The sequence below is a fragment of the Procambarus clarkii genome, chromosome 2 (genome assembly GCF_040958095.1).
Source record: "Procambarus clarkii isolate CNS0578487 chromosome 2, FALCON_Pclarkii_2.0, whole genome shotgun sequence".
Taxonomy (NCBI): Eukaryota; Metazoa; Arthropoda; class Malacostraca; order Decapoda; family Cambaridae; genus Procambarus; species Procambarus clarkii.
In genome coordinates this window covers 13366275-13381620 of record NC_091151.1, presented here as the reverse complement: position 1 = coordinate 13381620, position 15346 = coordinate 13366275, and the positions used below count along the sequence as shown (strand labels likewise).

At 45.0% G+C, this 15346-nt stretch overlaps 1 long non-coding RNA gene across 1 annotated transcript in view; it reads left to right on the top strand.

The window, feature by feature from the left end:
- Nucleotides 1–2010, top strand: part of LOC138364258 (uncharacterized) — a 74699-nt gene extending 72689 nt beyond the window's left edge. Inside the window, exon 2 of the long non-coding RNA XR_011228371.1 lies at nucleotides 318–2010. This is a non-coding gene — a long non-coding RNA (uncharacterized lncRNA). The remainder of the gene's footprint in view (nucleotides 1–317) is intronic.
- Nucleotides 2011–15346: the final 13336 nt, after the last annotated feature.

Here is a 15346-nt window from a genome sequence, read left to right as displayed (position 1 = left end):
TTTTTTGTTTACCACTCTTCATTTAGCGTTCTGTCTCTTTCACGTGAAAGTATGGTTAGCTGAGGTCAGCATTTTCATCCCTCAGTGTGGTTTCGCACATGACAGGATGGAGAAATCTACATTTTGATCTTAAGCGACATTTTCCTTTCGAAAGTATTTAAACTTAAGGATTAGAATGCAGCTACTACAATCCTTTCTATTTCCAGATTATCATTCTGCATATGGCCTTTACATGTTTGTACTTGTATAGACATTTTAAAGTTGAATGCACTAGTTAATTTGTTCACAACATACTTAGAAGGGTCTTTCTGTTCCAGATGTGTGAGGGCGCTACAGGTGTTTGAAGGAGCTGCAGGTGTGAGAGATGGCGCTACAGGTACATGTATTCACCTGGTTGTGCTTGCGGGGGTTGAGCTTTTGCTCTTTGGTCCCGCCTCTCAACTGTCAATCAACAGGTGTACAAATTCCTGAGCCTACTGGGCTCTATCATATCTACATTTGAAACTGTATATGGAGTCAGCCTCCACCACATCACTGCCTAATGCATTCCATCTGTTAACTACTGACACTGAAAAAGTTCTTTCTAACGTCCCTGTGGCTCATGTGGGTTCTCAGTTTCCACCCGTGTCCCCTTGTTCGTGTACCACCAGTGTTGAATAGTTTATCCTTGTCTACCCGGTCGATTCCCCGGAGGATTTTGTAGGTTGTGATCATATCTCCCCTTACTCTTCTGTCTTCCAGTGTCGTAAGGTGCATTTCCCGCAGCCTTTCCTCGTAACTCATGCCTCTTAGTTCTGGAACTAGTCTAGTGGCATACCTCTGAACTTTTTCCAGCTTCGTCTTGTGCTTGACAAGGTACCGGCTCCATGCTGGGGCCGCATACTCCAGGATTGGTCTAACATATGTGGTATACAAGATTCTGAATGATTCCTTACACAGGTTCCTGAAGGCTGTTCTGATGTTAGCCAGCCTCGCATATGCCGCAGATGTTATTCTTTTGATGTTGGCTTCAGAAGACAGGGTTGGTGTGATATCAACTAGATCCTTCTCTCTGTCCGTTTCATGAAGGACTTCATCTCCCATTCTGTATCCTGTGTCTGGCCTCCTGTTTCCACTGCCTAGTTTCATTTCCTTACATTTACTCGAGTTGAAATTTAGTAGCCATTTGTTAGACTATTCACGCAATTTGTCTAGGTCATTTTAGTCTCGTACTGTCTTCCTCCATCTTAATCCTCATAATTTTTGCATCATCAGCAAACAATGAGAGGAATGATTCTATACCACCTGGAAGATCACTTACATGTATAAGAAACAGTATGGGTCCAAGGACTGAACCTTGCGGGACCCTACTGGTGACTATTGAATATCGCCACTCTGAGACCTCACCCCGCACAGTGACTCGCTGCCTTCTGTTACTTAGGTACTCCCTTATCCAATGGAGTACCTTCCCTTTCACTCCTGTCTGCATCTCCAGCTTCCGCACTAGTCTCTAGTGTGGCACTGTGTCAAATGCTTTGACAATCTAAAAATATGCAGTCTGCCCACCCCTCTCTTGCTTGTCTGATTCTTGTTGCCTGATTGTAGTATTCAATTAATCCTGTGAGGCATGACTTGCCATCCCTGAAACCATGTTGGTGTTGTGACACAGTTCCTTCGCTCCAGATGTTCGACTAGCTTTTTCGCACAATTTTTCTCCATTTGCTTGCATGGTATGCAAGTTTGGGACATTAGCCTGTAGTTCAGTGCCTCCTGTCTATCCCCTTTCTTGAATATTGGAACTACGTTTGCTTCTTTCCATATTTCTGGCAGTTCACCTGTTACCAGTGATTTGTTTTACACTATGGAGAGTAGCAGGCACAGTGCTTCTGCTCCTTCCTTTAGTATCCATGGCGATATTCCATTCGGGCCTATAGCCTTCGTCACATCCAGCTCTAGTAAAAGCTTCCTTACATCTCCACTGGTAATCTCAAATTCCTCTAAGCGGTGCCTGGTTAATTATTCCTTCTCTTATCTCTGGAACTTCTCCTTGTTCTAATATGAGGACTTCCTGGAACTTCATATTGAGTTCCTCGCACACTTCTTTGTAATTTGTAGTGAATCTGTCTGCCCGTATCCTCAGTTTTATTACCTGTTCCTTCACTGTTGTCCTTCTCCTGATGTGGCTGTGCAGCAATTTGAGTTGGGTCTTAGCCTTGCTTGCTATGTCGTTTTCATATTGCCCTTCTTCCTCTCTTCTCACCCTGACGTAATCATCTGTCTCTCTGGTAACTTTCTCAGCTCTCAAGTGTCCTGTTATTTCTATAGTTTCTCCATGCTGTTTTACTTTGTTGCTTTGCTACTTTGTTGTAATCAGAGATGTAAGCTAGTTAGCTTACATCTCTGATTAAACCATGGGTTTCTCATCTGCATTTCATTTTTTACCTTTTTAACCGGGATAAACTTTTCTGCTGCCTCCTTGCACTTCTGCGTGATGTATTCCATCATGTTTTGGGCCGTCTTTCCCCTTAGCTCTGATTCCCATGTTATATCCGTTAGGAATTTTCTTATCTCCTTGTAATTTCCCTCACGGAATGCCAGCCTTTTTCTTTGTTCCCTTTCTCGAGTACTTTAGCCCTTCTTCGACCAGATACTCAAACGTCAGTACACTGTGATCGCTCATTCCTACTGGGACCTCGAAGTCAATTTCCCTATGTCGGAGTCATGCAGAGTGAAGACTAGGTCGAGTCTCGCTAGTTCATCGTTTCCCCTCATCCTTGTGGGTTCCCTGACATGTTGGCTTAGAAAGTTTCTTGTCGCCACCTCCACTAGTTTGGCTCTCCATGTATCCTCTCCTCCGTGCGGTTCTGTGTTCTCCCAGTCTTTCCTTCCTTGATTGAAGTCCCCCATGATGAGCAGATGGGATCGATTTTTACAGGCAGCAGAGCCTGCCCTCTCAATTATGTTATCTGCCATATTGTTTCTGTCATACTCTTGCCTGTGTCTTCTGTCATTTGGAGGAGGGTTCAATATCACTGCTACTACTACTATAGGTCCTCCCAAGCCTGTAAGGTAAGATTTACCCTCCCTGAACCCATGTTGATGGGTTGTCACAAAGTCTCATCTCTCCAAATGTGTTTCTAGGTTTTTTCTCATAATCTTCTCCATCACCTTGCATGATATACAAGTTAAGGACACTGGCCTGTAGTTCAGTACCTCTTGTGTCACCCTTTTTTGTATATTAAGACTACATTAGCCGTCTTCCATATTTCTGACAAACAAAGTGCTCCTGCACACTCTTTCAATACCCATGGTGAGATTCCGTCTGGCCCAATAGCTTTTCTCACGTCCTGCTCCAATAAGTATTTCTTAACCTCATCTCTTGTAATTTCGAACCTTTCCAAGGTCGCCTGGTTTGCTGCCACCTCTCCTAGCGCAGTGACTTCACCTTGTTCTATTGTAAAGACCTCCTGGAACCTTTTGTCGAGTTCTTCACACACCTCTTTGTCATTCTGTGTGTACCTGTCCTCACCCACCCTAACTTTCATCCCCTGTTCCTTCACTGTTGTCTTCCTGATGTGACTATGTAGTAGTTTTGGTTCGGTCATGGCTTTGTTAGCTATATAATTTTCATACCTTTTCTCAGCTGCTCTTCTCACACTAACATACTCGTTCCTGGTTCTCTGGTAGGCCTGGCCTGCGATGCACTCCCACTGGTCCTTGAGGTGCTTCCAGGGCTTAGTGTCCCCGCGGCCCGGTCGTCGACCAGGCCTCCTGGTTGCTGGACTGATCAACCAGGCTGTTAGACGCGGCTGCTCGCAGCCTGACGTATGAGTCACAGCCTGGTTGATCAGGTATCCTTTGGAGGTGCTTATCCAGTTCTCTCTTGAACACTGTGAGGGGTCGGCCACTTATGCCCCTTATGTGTAGTGGAAGCGTATTGAACAGTCTTGGGCCTCTGATGTTGATAGTTCTCTCTCAGAGTACCTGTTGCACCTCTGCTTTTCAACGGGGGTATTCTGCACATCCTGCCATGCCTCCTGGTCTCATGTGATGTTATTTCTGTGTGCAGGTTTGGGACCAGCCCCTCTAATATTTTCCACGTGTAAATTATTATGTATCTCTCCCGCCTGCGCTCAAGGGAGTACAGGTTTAGGCTCTTTAGTCGGTCCCAGTAATTTAGATGTTTTATTGAGTGGATTCTAGCAGTAAAGGATCTCTGCACGCTCTCCAGGTCAGCAATTTCTCCAGCTTTGAAAGGGGCTGTCATTGTGCAGCAGTACTCCACTCTAGAGAGCACAAGCGTTTTGAAAAGTATCATCATCGGTATAGCATCTCTAGTGTGAAAAGTTCTTGTTATCCAACCTGTCATTTTTCTTGCAGTTGTGACGGCTACTTTATTGTGTTCTTTAAAGGTAAGGTCTTCCGACATGAGTACACCCAGATCCTTTACATTGCCTTTTCGTTCTATGTTATGATTTGCCTGAGTTTTGTACGTGGTTTCTGTTTTTATATTTTCAATTTTTTTCCGTAGCGCGTATCTCTCTCTACTTTCAGGTGTTCTGTTATTACGGAAGTTCCTCCATGCTCTTTTGTTCAGCTCCTTTGCTTTCATACATTCCCTATTAAACCACGGATTCTTCTTTTGCTTCTCTCTCTTTTCCTGTCGGGCCGGGACAAACCTGCTTACAACCTCCTGGCACTTTTGGGTGACAGTCCATCATGTCTTGTACAGACTTGGTTCCGAGTTACGTGTCCCATTGTATTCCTTAGGAATTTATTCATCTCATAGTTTCCCTTTCGGTACGCCAGCCCTTTGTTTCCCAGTTCCTTTTTGGTGCAAATAATTCCCAGCTCAACCAGGTACTCAAAGCTCAATACACTGTGATCACTCATTCCCAGAGGGGCTTCCAACTTAACTTCCCTTATATCCGACTCATTTAGGGTAAATATCAGATCAAGCAAGGCTGGTTCATCCTCTCCTCTCATTCTTGTCGGTCCCTTGACGAGTTGACAGAGTTTCTTGTTGCCACGACCAGCAGCTTAGCTCTCCATGTGTCTGGTCCTCCATGTGGGTCTCCGTTCTCCCAATCTATTTTCCCATGGTTGAAGACTCCCATGATTAGTAGTCTGGATCCGTTCCTGCTAGCCACAGAAGCTGCTGCTCTCTATTATATTGATGGTGGCCATATTGTTTCTATCATATTCCTGTCTGGGTCTTCTGTCAGGGTTATATATGACTACTACTATAATTATCTGTCCTCTAGTTACTATGGTGCCTGATATGTAGTCACTGAAACCTTCACAGTTCTGATTTACCATCTCTTCAAAACTCCAACCTTTTCTTATCAGCAAAGCTACACCACCACCTCCTCTCCCTTCTCTCTTTCCTCACTACATAGTAGTCCTGTGGAAACACTGCGTTTATGGTTTTCGTTAGCTTTGTTTCTGTGAGTGCTATTATGTCTGGGTTTTCTTCTAGTCCCCCTTTCTCCAAGTTCACTTGTTTTATTTGTAATCCCATCAATGTTAGTGTACATCGCCTTGAAGCTCACTTACTTCTGTTCATTTTCTAGTTCCCTTCTTGGCGAGCATTCTGCTGGTGTGGGAAGCTGTTCCGTGGGTGAGAAGATCTGTGAGGTGGTTTGCAGGGTCTCAGAGGATTTTGGAGTGGGGGGAGGGGGTGCAAGGGAAGGGGGGACAGGTAGGGTGTGGGTTAAGGAGATGGGGGGGGGGGGGACAGGGAGGATACGGGGTGAGGGGGAGGAGGGATCGGGAGAGTATGGGATGAAGGGGGAGGGGGGACAAGGGGGGGAGGCGAGAGGGGGGACATGGTGGGAATGGGGGAGAGGTGAAAGGGTCAGAATGGGGTGGGGGGCGGAGGGGGGGGGTGAGCATTTGCGTGGGGGGCAGGTAGGGTGAGGGGAAGGGAGGGTTTCTATGCAGAGGGGGGTGGAGTTGTTGCCCTCCCCTCTGGTGTTGCTGGGATGCTGGTTGTGGGTTCCCCTCTTATCTCTGGGACTGTTGTGTTGGGGGCTGCGATTTCCTGGTTTGCTCCTCTCTCCCTGCGCTTCCTCCTTGCCTCTGCTGCCCTGGCTCTCTCCTCCTTCGTCCTGTCTCTCTACAGGAATACTTTCTTGTATTCCTCCACATACTGCAGACGACTCTTCCTTTCTAAAATAACCTCTTTGGTGGCCCTGTGTGTGTGTACTCACCTAGTTGTACACACCTAGTTGTGCTTGCGGGGGTTGAGCTCTGGCTCTTCGGTCCCGCCTCTCAACTGTCAATCAACAAGTGTACAGGTTCCTGAGCCTATCGGGCTCTATCATATCTACACTTGAAACTGTGTATGGAGTCAGCCTCCACCACATCACTTCCTAATGCATTCCATTTGTCAACCACTCTGACACTAAAAAAGTTCTTTCTAATATCTGTGTGGCTCATTTGGGCACTCAGTTTCCACCTGTGTCTCCTAGTGCGTGTGCCCCTTTTGTTAAACAGCCTGTCTTTATCAACCCTGTCGATTCCCTTGAGGATCTTGAATGTGGTGATCATGTCCCCCCTAAACTCTTCTGTCTTCCAACGAAGTGAGGTTTAATTCCCGTAGTCTCTCCTCGTAGCTCATACCTCTCAGCTCGGGTACTAGTCTGGTGGCAAACCTTTGAACCTTTCCATTTTAGTCTTATGCTTGACTAGAAATGGACTCCATGCTGGTGCCGCATACTCAGGATTGGTCTGACATATGTGGTATATAATGTTCTGAAAGATTCCTTACACAAGTTTCTAAAGGCCGTTCTTATGTTAGCCAACCTGGCATATGCTGCTGCTGTTATCCTCTTGATATGAGCTTCAGGGGACAGGTCTGGCGTGATATTAACCCCCAGGTCTTTCTCTCTCTCGGACGCTTGAAGTATTTCATCTCCCAAGTGATACCTTGTATCTGGTCTCCTGCTTCCTACCCCTATCTTCATTACATTACATTTGCTTGGATTAAACTGTAACAGCCATTTGTTCGACCATTCCTGCAGCTTGTCCAGGTCTTCTTGAAGCTCAAGCTGTCCTCCTCTGTCTTAATCCTTCTCATAATTTTGGCGTCGTCAGCAAACATTGAGAGGAATGAGTCTATACCCTCTGGGAGATCATTTACGTATATCAGAAACAGGATAGGTCCAAGTACAGAGCCCTGTGGGGACTCCACTGGTGACTTCACGCCAGTCTGAGGTCTCACCCTCACTGTAACTCTCTGCTTCCTATTGTTTAGGTACTCCCTTACCCACTGGAGTGCCCTACCAGTTACTCCTGCCTGTTTCTCCAGCTTATGCATCAACCTTTTATGGGGTACTGTGTCAAAGGCTTTCCGACAGTCCAAAAAAATGCAGTCCGCCACCCTTCTCTTTCTTGTTTAATCTTTGTCACCTGATTGTAGAATTCAATCAATCCTGTAAGGCAAGATTTACCCTCCCTGAACCCATGTTGATGGGTTGTCACGAAGTCTCTTCTCTCCAGATGTGTTACTAGGTTTTTTCTCACGATCTTCTCCATCACATTGCATGGTATACAAGTTAAAGACACTGGCCTGTAGTTCAGTGCCTCTTGTCTGTCACCCTTTTTGTATATTGGTACTACATTAGCAGTCTTCCATATTTCTGGTAGGTCCCCCGTTTCCAGTGACCTACTATACACTATGGAGAGTGGTAGGCAAAGTGCTCCGCACACTCTTTCGATACCCATGGCGAGATTCCATCCGTCCCAACAGCTTTTCTCACATCCAGCTCCAATAGGAGCTTCTTGACCTCATCTCTTGTAATTTCGAACCTATCCAAGGTCACCTGGTTTGCTGCCACCTCTTCTAGCGCCGCGACATCTCCCTGTTCTATTGTAAAGACCTCCTGGAACCTTTTGTTGGGTTCTTCACACACCTCTCTGTCATTCTCTGTGTGCCTGTCCTCGCCCACCCTAAGTTTCATCACCTGTTCCTTCACTGTTGTCTTCCTCCTGATGTGACTGTGTAGTAGCTTTGGTTCGGTCTTGGCTTTATTAGCTATATCATTTTCATACCTTTTCTCAGCTGCTCTTCTCACACTGACATATTCGTTCCCGGTTCTCTGGTATCTCTCTCTACTTTCTGGTGTTCTGTTATTACGGAAGTTCCTCCATGCCCTTTTGTTCAGCTCCTTTGCTTTCATACATTCCTTATTAAACCACGGATTCTTCCTTTGCTTCTCTGTTTTTTCCTGTCGGGCTGGGACAAACCTGTTTACAGCCTCCTGACATTTTTGGGTGACATAGTCCATCATGTCTTGTACGGACTTGGTTCCGAGTTCTGTGTCCCAATGTATATCCCATAGGAATTTATTCATTTCCTCATAGTTTCCCTTTCGGTACGCCAGCTCTTTGGTTCCCAGTTCTTTTTTGGGGGTGATAATTCCCAGCTCAACCAGGTACTCAAAGCTCAATACACTATGATCACTCATTCCCAAGGGGGCTTCCAACTTAACTTCCCTTATATCCGACTCATTTAGGGTAAATATCAGATCAAGCAAGGCTGGTTCATCCCCTCCTCTCATTCTTGTCGGTCCCTTGACGTGTTGACTTAGAAAGTTTCTTGTTGCCACATCCAGCAGTTTAGCACTCCATGTGTCAGGGCCTCCATGTGGGTCTCTGTTCCCCCAATCTATCTTCCCATGGTTGAAGTCTCCCATGATTAGAAGTCTGGATCCGTTCCTGCTAGCCACAGAAGCTGCTCTCTCTCTTATTATTCTAGTGCCCATTCTCCAAGTTCACTTGTTTTATTTGAAATCCCATCTTTGTTAGTGTACATCGCCTTGAAGCTCACTTTCTTCTGTCCATTTTCTTGTCCCTTTCTTGGCGAGCATTCTGCTGGTGTTGGAAGCTGTTCCGTGGGTGAGAGGATCTGTGAGGTGGTTTGCAGGGTCTCAGAGGATTTTGGAGTGGGGGGTGGGGGTTTAAGGAAAGGGGGGACAGGTAGGGTGTGGGTTAAGGAGGTAGGGGGGACATGGAGGATACGGGGTGAGGGGGGAGGAGGGATAGGGAGGGTATGGGATGAAGGGGGAGGGGGGGACAGGGGGGAAAAGGTGGGAGGGGGGACATGATGGGAATGGGGAAGGGGTGTCAGGGTCAGAATGGGGTGGGGAGGGAGGGAGGGTGGGTTGGGTGGGGGCAGGTAGGGTGAGGGGAAGGGAGGGTTTCTATGCAGAGGGGGGTGGTGGGGTTGCCCTCCCCTCTGGTGTTGCTGGGATGCTGGTTTTGGGTTCTCCTCTTGTCTCTGGGACTGTTGTGTTGGGAGCTGTGATTTCCTGGTTTGCTCCTCTCTCCCTGCGCTTCCTCCTTGCCTCTGCTGCCCTGGCTCTCTCCTCCTTCGTCCTGTCCCTCTGCAGGAAAACTTTTTTGTATCCCTCCACATGCTGCAGACGACTCTTCCTTTCGAGAATGTCCTCCTTCGTGGTTTCGTTTGTAAACACCACCTTTACAAGTCGGTTTCTGTCCGTGTGTGTGTGTGTGTGTGTGTGTGTGTGTGTGTGTGTGTGTGTGTGTGTGAGCTCCAGGTATGTGTGTGTGGGCGCTACAGATATGTGAGGAAGCTCGGGTTACAATACAGGAACACATTGCAGGTATGACATGTATACAAGTTTTATTTTTTTTTTTTTTTTTTTTTGTTTTTGCAGGGATATTGCTGCGCGGGCCTTAATGTGGGTCCGCGCCCTTAGTGGGCCCTTAGTGTGGCCCTTAGTGGGCCAGCCTCTGGCTGGCCCACTAAGTATTGCTTGTTTGTTTTACTTGGGCGGAGTGAGAGTATTTATGACTCGTATGATCGCTTCAGTAAGATTTTGACAATATGTATTTAACAACTTCTGCTCTGTTGAATCTAAGTTGAAATTGTATACAAGTGATTTAGGTTTTAAATCATTGAGGACAACATTGGTTTATTAACATCAAATCAGATGCTTCGTATCATTGTGCATTAGACATCAACAAAAGAACTTGAAGATTCTACTAGTCTTATATTATTAATGAAGATGCTGTTGATAATGTTCAAAGACTGACAACGACAGTAGTATCTACTGAAAATGTTTATGAACATTATTATGGGAACTAAATATATTTTTACAAGCACGGTGAAGGTCCAGCGGAGATGATCAATTATTAAATATTCTTTGAAGTGTGTGGTGGTGGTATACGATAAGTTCTTGAAGACCGAGTGTATATTATTCCAGTATATGTGACTCTTAATCATGGAATAATTTTGATAGAGCATGAACAAGTCGGCAGCAAGAATAAAAACATTAGAACAGGAATGAAGGAAACTGCAGAGGGTCTATAGGCTCATACCTAGCAGCTCCTATTTATATCCACCCAAACTCAAGAGATCCTACGGCTGTTATGTTACCCTATAATTTTTTCGACAATCAACCCTGTTACCGAACCAGTATTTACCCAAGTCTTTCCTAAATCTAAACTTGTTCAGTATATATCTATTGTTTCGCGTTCTGTTCAGTGAAATATGTAATACCTCATTAATATCTCCCTAGTTATGCCCATTTATCCACTTGTACACAATAATCATGTCACGCCCTAACTCTTCGCTTTTCTAGAGAATGTAAATAAAGGTTTTTGAATTTGTCCACTGTAGTATGGCGACCAAAACTGAACTGCATAATTTAAAACTGGCCTAACAAGAGCAATATATATAAGACCCCACGTGTCTGTACACGGTCAATGCCCCACAGGGAAGGCTATTCTTAGCAATGTGTGAAGCACAGTACAACAAACTCGAGCACCTCTCTTCCACCCCACACTCAGAAACCACTCCACTCACACCCAGACTATACTTCCAAGCCCTCAACCCAGCGCCTCACTGCAGTCCACACCCGTCATCGCATCTACTTGCCAACACTAACAACTTGCTCCACTCCCGAGTCCGAAGGTGGACGAGATGATGGCCCTTGCTAAAGCCTGTGTGAAATTGACAATCCACATGTCCAGTTGGAACATCTCTACATTCGCGACACTCGTTCACCAATTACTAATAGCCAACTAACTGCCAGCCGTTGAAATACCCCTAAATTGAGCCCATAGGTACCACAATTAAAGTACCAGACGTCCGTCTTCCCAACAGGTTATGCCAATATCACTGGACACACACAGATCTACCCACCCAGCCCCTCACAGAAGACATAAACGAGGTCTCTTCCCCCCCCCCTCTCCCTCTGTGGGAAATTTACCGGTGAATAATTGATTTATCTTAATTAAATTTTTAAATTTTGCCCCGAGGGGCGAGTTTATTGGGCAGCGCCACTCATCTTGAGTGAACATACCGCCATAGCAGAATGTACAACACTCCCCAATAGGAAGAAAACCCGCTGGTTGTTCATCCTGTCACTTGTACCCAGACACTGCTGGGACTTGCTTAACTGTCTCAAGTGAACAGCTCCTCAACAAAAAGATTAACATTTATCAACCCTTAAAAGCTTACGTTATCTTGCGGGTGCAAAATGGGGAAATCTTTTAAGAACAGTATCAATATTTGACAAATAGTGTTTTCCTAACTCAAACAATGTGGGTTCATTATTCTACACACATTCCTAATGTCTCTCAGGTGTTCACATTCACGTAGATAGTGGTCAAGGCGGTGTCCATCACTCTCACCACAGATTCTGCAACTTCGCTGATCAACTGTTGTTTCCATTCCATATCTCCATGGATATTTGTATCCCAGACGGATTCTCGCTATTACTGATTCTCTCGTCGTCGTCGTCCTCTTCGGCCATAATGATTGGGATTGCCAGCTGCAACCATGTTGTACCATCGTACAGATTCACTGGTTTGTGCTTCTATCTTCCTTTCCTCAGTTACCTTGTCACGGTGATTTATCTAAATTTAATGTGAATTTATTGTAATTTTATTTATTACTTCGGATTGAACTGTGTGTAATTTGTCACCAGTTAAATAACTTTTTCACAAATTGGGGAGGGTTAATAATTATTAAATTTGGTTTTAGCGTAATTAGACGGTCAACATTAATTTCACTAAGCCATAATCAATCTGTTTGTGTATATTGTTAGTATGAATGTATTATAACCTTATCTGACTGATGACTGTAAAGAGTCATCATGGAACCGGTGTAAGACACATGAGTAGGCCAGCCACACTTGTGGTCTCGTGGTCATGCAACCTGTCCTCTTACAAATAATGTAGGAATTTGGCCGTTTAACCCTATGGCAGAGAATGGATGCAATATGAACATTAACAAATTAAAATGTTGAATTTTTTCCAAAACGGTAAGTTAAGGGTCCTAGGAGAATTTCTTCCCTCCCAACCTACCAAACTTTCAAAAGTCATGAAAAACGTTAATTGAAATTTACCTTCCCGAGTAATCCAGACGACTCAAACTGAAAACGGGACAGTACATCACTTTCGTGAGCCGATTTCATTTCAAATTTCATCCATTTTTGGCCAAAGCGCACATACGAGCGAAGAGCAATGCTATTTTTAATTAGACAGGATGGTCTGTTGGTGTGGTGTCTGTTGGTGGGGTGTGTTCAGATCAATCCGTTGGGGGTGTGGGGGAGGAGAGGGAATAGGGACCAAATTTGTCCACCCTGTGACGGGTAGGGACCTCATTTGTCTTGTGTGTGTGGGTTGGGTGGGCAGATCTTGGTGTGTCCAGTTATATTTGACATAACCGATTCTAATATTTGACTATCTGATATTTGACATCTAACGATTCTTCGCGGCGGGGGATCGTATTCCAGGGAACATAGGATTAAGGACTTGCCCGAAACGCTACGCGTACTAGTGGCTGTACAAGAATGTAATAACTCTTGTATATATATATAAAAAAAAAAAAAAAAAAAAAAAACCTGGGGGGAGACGGAGCTCGACGATGTAACTGAGAGGCGAGGCTCAAGGCTTCCACTACTGTGGAGTTGCTGCTTCCTCTGTGTTTGGACTGTCGCTGCTGCCAATGCTAGACACAAGCCTCGGCTCTGCTACCTCCCTCAAGGCTAGACTGGAGACTCGCTCCTGCTTCACTGCTAGACTGCTGCTGCTGCTGCTGCTGCTGCTGCCAATACCGGTAACGGACCTTGGAACCAGACACAATATTGCCATGAATACCGAGAGAGGCAACTGAAACATTCTGCAACCCACTTGCCATAATATTTAATTTTCTTTAAATGAATGTGTAATGTGGCACCAGTCTACAAGAAAGGGGGAAGACAAACCGTTAAACACAGACCCGCATTACTGACAAGTATTCCCTACAAGTTAGAGAAACTGATCCGTAGCGGGCTAGTGCAACGTTTTGAACAAATAAATTTTGTTTCGAGGCGCCAGCACGATTTTAATAAAGGAAAAAATCCTACTTGATAAACTTGCTGGAATGCTATAAGATGAAGGCAGAAATCAAACAAGACAGAAAGATGGGCAGAATGCATATTCGTCGTCTGCGAGGAAACATTTTATACGATCCTGCATGAAAGACTCGTACTGAAATTAGAGGAGCAGGCTGGCGTAACAGGAAAAGTCTTAGTGTGGTCAGAGAATATATATATCTAAAGAAGGAAGTAAAAGGGCAGACATATCAGAGTGGAGAGAGAAGTTACAAGTGAAGTACCACAAGGGTCGCTTCTAGGACCCAAACTGTTTAAAATTTATGGCAATCACCTAACAGACGAAATATTTTCCTTTATCAATATTTACAAATGATGCTAAGCTAATGAGAAGTCAGGACAGTGATTGTGAGGCATTCAATCAAATTTGGACATGCTTCAAAAATGGCTGTTAGTTTAACCCAGCCAAATGTAAAGTTATGAGGAAGGGAACAGGCGCACTAAGACCAGTACAGCAATATAGAATAAATGGAAAGCAGATTATTTTATCGGATGGAAAAATTCTTGGAGTGGACATAACGCCATTTGTGATGCCAGAAGCTCACATTAGCAGAATAACAGCTGCATATAACGACATACTGGATAACATCCGTGTATCCTTCAGACAATTGGACAAGGGGGGGCTTTCCGGTCCCTATATACAGCGAAGGTGAGACGCACACTTGAATATGGATCCCGAGCATGGAACCCTTGCCTATAAATGGACACGAAGAAAAAGAAGAAGAAGAAGACACTAGAAAAGGTCCAAAGATTTGCAACGAGACTCGTTCCTGAGCTGAAGGGTTTAAGCTATAAGGAAAGACAGAGAACTGGACCGTACCACACTGTAGGAAAGGGGAGAGAAGGGGATATGATAATATATAAAATTCTAAGGGAAATTGACAAGGCAGAAAAAATAATACTGTTCAAAGCAAAGAACAGCAGAACGAGGGGTCATAGAAGGAAATTAGAGACCCAAATGAGTCACATGGACGTCAGACAGAACTTTTTCAGTGTCAGAGCTGTCAATAAATGGAACTGGGTAAACGTTGAAGTCGTTGAAACTAATTAGATTAAAAAAAATGTGTGTAAATATTATTCAAGCGTGAGAAAGTAGACATTGCAATAATGTAAGAATGTTTAGAAGGCTGGGTTAGGAGCCTAGCTTGACACTGCAGGCACATCTAGGTGAGTACATCTAGGCAAGTTTATACAAACACAAACATGCATGCACGAGTCCTTGCAACAGTGTATAGCACTCTAGGGTCGTTGTTCTAAGGGCCCGGGTTTGATTCCCGGTCGAGACAGAGGAAATGGGCAGATTTCCTTCCACCTGATGTATCTTTTCATCCAGCAGTAAATAGATGCCTGGGAGCTATACAGCTGTTGCAGGCTGCTTCCTGGTGATGTGTGTGAGAGAGGAAAAAACACATGTGGTTGACATGAAAGGAAAATAATAGGGCTGGAGTCGGTAAATTACGCAACCAGCGATTCGCAAGGTGGAGTCAAAGAGCTAAGAGTTCGGCCCTACATGTTTGTTTTAGATTTAGGTACGCGGAAGGGAATGTCCATGTAGCACGGGATATAGTGATCCCGACCCTACAGGCACACAGTAAATACACACACACACACACACACGGGACGCTGAACACCGTAACTGGTTGCTGTACCTGGCCCCTGGCTTAGACCCCAACATAAGTTACAGAAGGCGTTATGGAGCTTCCAAGCTACTAGGTGGGTGTGGTAGTGGGTTTAATGTCCAGTAGTGAAGTATGTACTTTTAATACATACTCACACTTGCTCATACTTCACATTAATAGAAATAAACTCTCTTAATATTGTTGAAGTGACTTTACTTGTGAATCATTTGTATGTGAGGCGGCCTCATGTCAGGTGAGGTGAATGACGTCACAGGTAGTTGACCCGTGAGGCCAAGCTAGTCAAGAGGCGCGGCGGCGGGCAGTGTGGCGCGGGCCGGC